We start from the raw sequence: 5819 nt of genomic DNA, 5'->3' as shown, positions 1-5819 counted from the left end.
CACCATGATAACATTAGGAAATGGGAGAACACTGAATTTTGCACATAAGTGATAGATGACAGATGCTAATACCAACTAATGTGTCCACGATACTGCATGACCATTAACACCAACACCAAATACCAGGCTACAGATAAAGACATAAATACCTGAGAGGATCAGATGGCGATCAGTGAACAAGATTATACTCTAGACCAAGGATAGATTCAATGAAGGCTAATCTTACACAGACACCAGTGATACAAAAAACTTCCAATGGTAACAGAAACAATAGAAGACAGACAGAGTAATCCCTCACAAACACTCAGACACTGTGGGAGAGAGATCCAATAGATCTACCATCCCAGGATCATAGTACTGGGTGACACCAGACTCAATTGGCACAACAAAATACATAAAAGCCTTGTTCTGCATGCTACATTGGTGAGTAGCAACTGGTGTCTTAAAAGCTTTCAAGCAGTCATCTAAGATGCAGCTAATGGTCTTCTTACATCGGAATCAAAGAAGAATGCAACAAAAAACAAGGGCATTTGGAAGCAATCAGCCATAGGACACGATGGCCCTCGAGACCAGAAGAACTAGATGGTGCCCGGCTACCATTGCCAACCACTCAGGAAAGGATCAAATCTGGAGATCCTGGATAGAGTAGGAGGAAAAACGTGCAACAAAATCCAAAAACTCAATAATGACCAGAATTACTGGTCAGATGAAATCTGATGAGACCCCCAATGCTATGGCCCTGGAATACATTCTGCACCTGGAATAAGACTCACCCCCAGAGGCTGGTTCTCAGCCCAATAGTTAACAAGATGTACATGCAGATCACTCAACCCAGGATGACACACCCACATACTTTATGGTAATACATCCCTTAGAGCAATAGACCATGGGACATCAGAGGACCAACATTGAGGAAATGCAGGACAAACAGGAGTGCACAAATATGAGGGGCACAGTGGGAGAGTTACTGGGTAGGCAGGGGAGGAGTCTGGGTTAGGGTTGGACATGGTAAATGGGGAGTTAAACTAAATGTACACATAATGTTGAATGTAAAACAAGCTCTTAATATAAAAATAAGTAAATAAATAAAAAGAAACAAGAATGGCCAGACATCCAGACTTCTCACGTACTTTGGTCATGTCAGAAGGAACCAGTCCCTGGAGGAAGACATCATGTTTGGTAAAGTAGGGGTAAGAGAAAAGAAGAAGACCCTCAATGAGATGGACCATCACAGTGGCTACAACAGTGAGCTCAAATATAATGAAGATTATGAGGATGGTGCAGGACAGGGCAGTGTTTCCTGGTGTTGTACATAGGGTCACTATGTGGAGAAATCGGCTTGATAGCACCCAACAGTAACAACAAGGAGACATAAGTACACAGCGGTCTAGGCAGACACTTGAGAAAATCTATGTTCTTTGAGACTATGAAAGTATTTTGTTTTTAATCTGTAATCATGGAAAAAGTAAGTTATTACGAATTTTTCTTTCTTAGACTCAAAAGCACAAAGTAGTATTTCAAGAACACGTGCATGTGTTTGAGATAGTTTTATTTTTTCTTGTTGTGAGAGTTACATGGGCAGATAAAAGTGTAAAGCTCATTTTTATGAGATACATGAATATGACAGATAAATTAAACAATTTTTTCCTGGTGTCATATTTCTATTTCTTTATGAATTTAAGAGTTCCTATGTTTCTAGGTGGGAACATCCTACCATGGAAAAGTAAATTGAAAATTATTAATTTTATTTAAAAAAAAAATAGTAGTGCACTTATGAGAGAGCAAATACCATTGTTGTTGTTGTTTGCCATTGAGTTGATTCAGTGTCATAGTGATCCTATAAGGCAGAGTACAACTGACTTGTAGATTTCCTTGGGGTGCAATCTTTATAGGAGCTTCTTTAGAGCTACTGGATGGGTTCAAACAGAAGACCTTTTGGTTAGCAGCCACACTGTTAACTATTACACCACCAGAATTCCTTCTACTAAAATATGGGTATAACAAATGTACAGAAAAATAACACATCTCTGTTTTTCAAATGTGTTTAGTCCAATGATAACCTAAATTAAAGAAATAGGGGACCATCTGCCAAGATATAGAATACATCAGAAAGCACTGCAATATATTGGTTACAAACAAATAAGATACAAACTTATGGCAGTCCATGGGTTTTTTGCAAAGTACTCAGAAATCTAAAAGCTTGACAGGCAATGTATGAATAACTAAATGCATAAGTGGGAGTCTGAGGATTTTAAATGCTTAACAAGTACCAAGTTTTAAAGAAAAATAAGACTTACTGCACTGTAGTATAAGTGTTTATTTGGCAAAGTTTTGTCAATCTATCAGGTCCTCTGATTAATAGAAATTTACAACATATAGATATTGCCAAAGAATTTTGCATGTAGGAAAAAAATTGTTGTTGTTGTGGTTACGTGCCATCGAGTCAGACCCGACTCATAGCGACCCCTCCTTGGGTTTCCGAGGCAGTATCACTACGGAAGTAGATAGGAAAAAAATAGGTGTCTTATTTGTTGATGTGTAGGAAATGCTCCTTGACTGAGGAATATCATTGTTTATTCCCTTGAGAGGTACGACAGCAAAGTGGTTAAGAACTAGTAATTAGAGCCTACGTTTACCATTATAAGCAATTTTTCTTTGGGGAAAATTATTTATGAACATTTTGCTTCAGATTTTTTTCTCTGTAAAATGGGTTTTATAACCCTGTTGTATTGGTTTGTTGTGTGAGATAGATGGTTGAAAAAATACATGTAAGATAAGTATCTGACACATAATAAAGGCTATTTTAGTGTTAAAGACTGTTACTATTATGAGAGGGGGCAGTGGTAATTCTGTGGTAGAATTCTCAACTCCCAATAGACCATATGTGCAGCCTCACTTTGTCAGTGGAGGTTTGTTGAATGATGCTGAACAATTTTTAGGAAAGCATCTAGACTACGAAGAAAGTCCTGGTAATCTTCTGAAAAATCAGCCAATAAAAGCTTCTTGGATCACATCAGTCCAATCTCAGCTCCTAGTGACAGCTAAATTTGTTATATTTGCTACAGTCAATCAGACTGTAGTTCATTTGTCTACAAGAAGAATTTATTCTAACTATTCCTTCATCATCATATATGTCTATGAACAGAACTCTTTATAACACATGAAACATATAAAAATCCTCTTCTGTAAAATATTGAACCTAAAGATATTAACAGAGATTCATATTTTGTTCACCAGGGTTTAACATAGGGCTTGAAACATAGTACTCTTAACTAGTGGTATTTTAAATAAAGAATACTAACATTTTACTTGCATGAATGTGAGACACTGAATGAGATTCTTTCCTGAGAGTCCTTGCAATTCTAAGATTTATAACAGCTTATTAGACATTACTAATGGATAGAAATTAAATTTGACTATTCCATTTTAAATAATGATGATTTCAAAATATAAAGTATTAGCCTTTATTATCAACCATCAGCTGATGATGAGCTTTAAATTATTTTCTGGTACTAGAGTGAGTCTCAAATGTTATCCACAATCACTTTCTTTATCTTCCTGGTTACAAACAACATGACTGGACATAGAGGTATTGATTAAGAACCAGGATCTTTTCTATTTTAGATTCAATAGACACAAGCAAGATTTTAATGTCATTTAAAGTTTAAAGTATGGTCCCTGATACAGTAACACTGACCCTCTTAGCCATTGCTGACTGCCAGAAAAGAACAGATATCTTAAGCCAAGTCATATTTGGACTCCATGCAGAAATACTGGGTTAGAATGAATAATAAGCTGGACTTGTGTATGTGTGTGTCCAAAGACACACACATACACATATTTATAATCAGTGTACAAACAATGCAAGATCACTCACCCTCTTACCTGGGGGCGGGGGGGGGGAAACCTTATTCATTCTAAAAGTGGAATGAACTTCTAAATGATTCCAGATCCTGAAGGAAATCTAAGAGGTAGCAAAGCAGCCAGTCTTTAATCAATGAAATGCTTTAAATATTGAGGGGTTTTTTTTTGTTTTGTTTTGTTTTTTTGGCACATTGCTATGACATAATGAAGGCAATTCAAAGGCCTAGGGTTTTAGAAGCATTATTACTTCCTACCACAGGGTTCAACAATAACCACAGGGTTGAGAATATAGGTGGGTGAATAGTAGGGAGCTAACTGCAGCAATTGTCTTCCTCATACGACTGACCATTCGTGTTCACTCATACGTTTGTTTGTTCACTCAATCATTAATTATTTACTCAATATTCTACCTATCTAATTTCTCAAAATATGAGATGGATACAGCATCATTCTTTCTTCTTCCCCTCAAGAAGCTTATGGAATATTAAGAAAATGGTGCTTAGTGATGTTTATGGGATACTCCTAAAGTTTCAGTGACTGTCCCTAGCTTCTCCTATGAGGCCATTAAAAAGGTTATGTAAATGATAATTTCTTAAATTAGAATGGTGTTGTTAATGGTTAAACAAAAATATACCTAACAGAAGATTTTCTATATGGCTAGATTACTTTTTCTTTTCCTTTGCCTATTTGCATTTTCAGTAACTAACTTTTTTTTTTTTTTTAAAAAAAAAAGATGCTCACTTTGATTTAAAAAAAAAAAGAAAAAGAAAAAAAAAAAATCCAGTAGGGATTGAAAAAAAAAAAGGAAAGAAAAAAGCTTGTTTATTCATAATGGGGTCATATTTTCTGTTTTAAATGCATACCAATGATATATAAATTACAAAGGTTTTGAACAATAACACATTTCTGATATTTAAAATCAGTATCTTTAAAAAAAAAAACAGAAAAGGAATAAAAATACCAAATGTGGAGTATACCTGAAACCATGTGCCTTATCATCTCTCAGGCCAAAGATAGGAAGTGAAGTCTGTAAGCTTGGGTCCTGGATGTGATAGGATAAAATTATTTCACTTGAGAGGGGACCTGGAGTCACCTATGGTTCTTAAAGAGACAGAGGTAGAGCCCATTCCACCACTGGAAGGAGACACAAACATAAATAAATCAAGATCCATACTTGTTGCTTGGAATAATGACCTTTTAGAAAACCACAAATATAGGGAACTGGAAGGACAAAGACAAGGCTTATACCAAGAATTAATTCAAGCTGTCTACTGGCTCTGCGACAGCAAATGCCACATCCTCTATATTACAGTAGAGTAACAACTCCACCAAGCCCACCATGAGATCTGGCTCAAAGACTGGAATCCCAAAGTCCAGAAGTTCGTAATTATACAAATGAAAAACTGCTAAGGAGAGAAGATTTAAACAAAGGAAAAACATAATAACTCTAAGTCAAAATAAGTTAGCAAAGTACAGCTCAAATCACATGAAGAAACTTAATGCTATGAACAGGTGGTGAAAAATCAACATCAGAACACTAATTCTCACCAGAAGACAGTAAATTTAAAGAAGAGTTTGGCAAAGTTTTAAAGTAAGTATGTTTAGGGTAGTAAAAAAAAATGCTTCTATGAAATATCTGAAATAGCTCAACTGATATGAAATAAGAAAAGGTATCTGAAAAATAGCAATTTTAATTCTTTGAAATAGAAAATAGAGTCACTGAATGAATAGTCATTCTCAATGTTTGGCATAAGTGCCACATGAAAGAGAAGATAAAATCAATAAATAGATTATTTGTTTATCTTGTTGTTGTTAGGTGCCTTCAAGTTGTCTCCAACTCACAGAAACCCTATGCAAAGCAGAATGAAACATTGCCCAGTCCTGTGCCAGCTTCAAGATCCTTGCTATACCTGAGCCCATCACCACAGCCACTGTGTCAATCCACCTCGGTGAGG

Source organism: Orycteropus afer, unplaced genomic scaffold (assembly GCF_000298275.1).
Source record: "Orycteropus afer afer isolate SDZICR_OR568_19922 unplaced genomic scaffold, OryAfe1.0 scaffold00046, whole genome shotgun sequence".
Classification (NCBI taxonomy): Eukaryota; Metazoa; Chordata; class Mammalia; order Tubulidentata; family Orycteropodidae; genus Orycteropus; species Orycteropus afer.
This window is presented reverse-complemented; position numbering follows the sequence as displayed.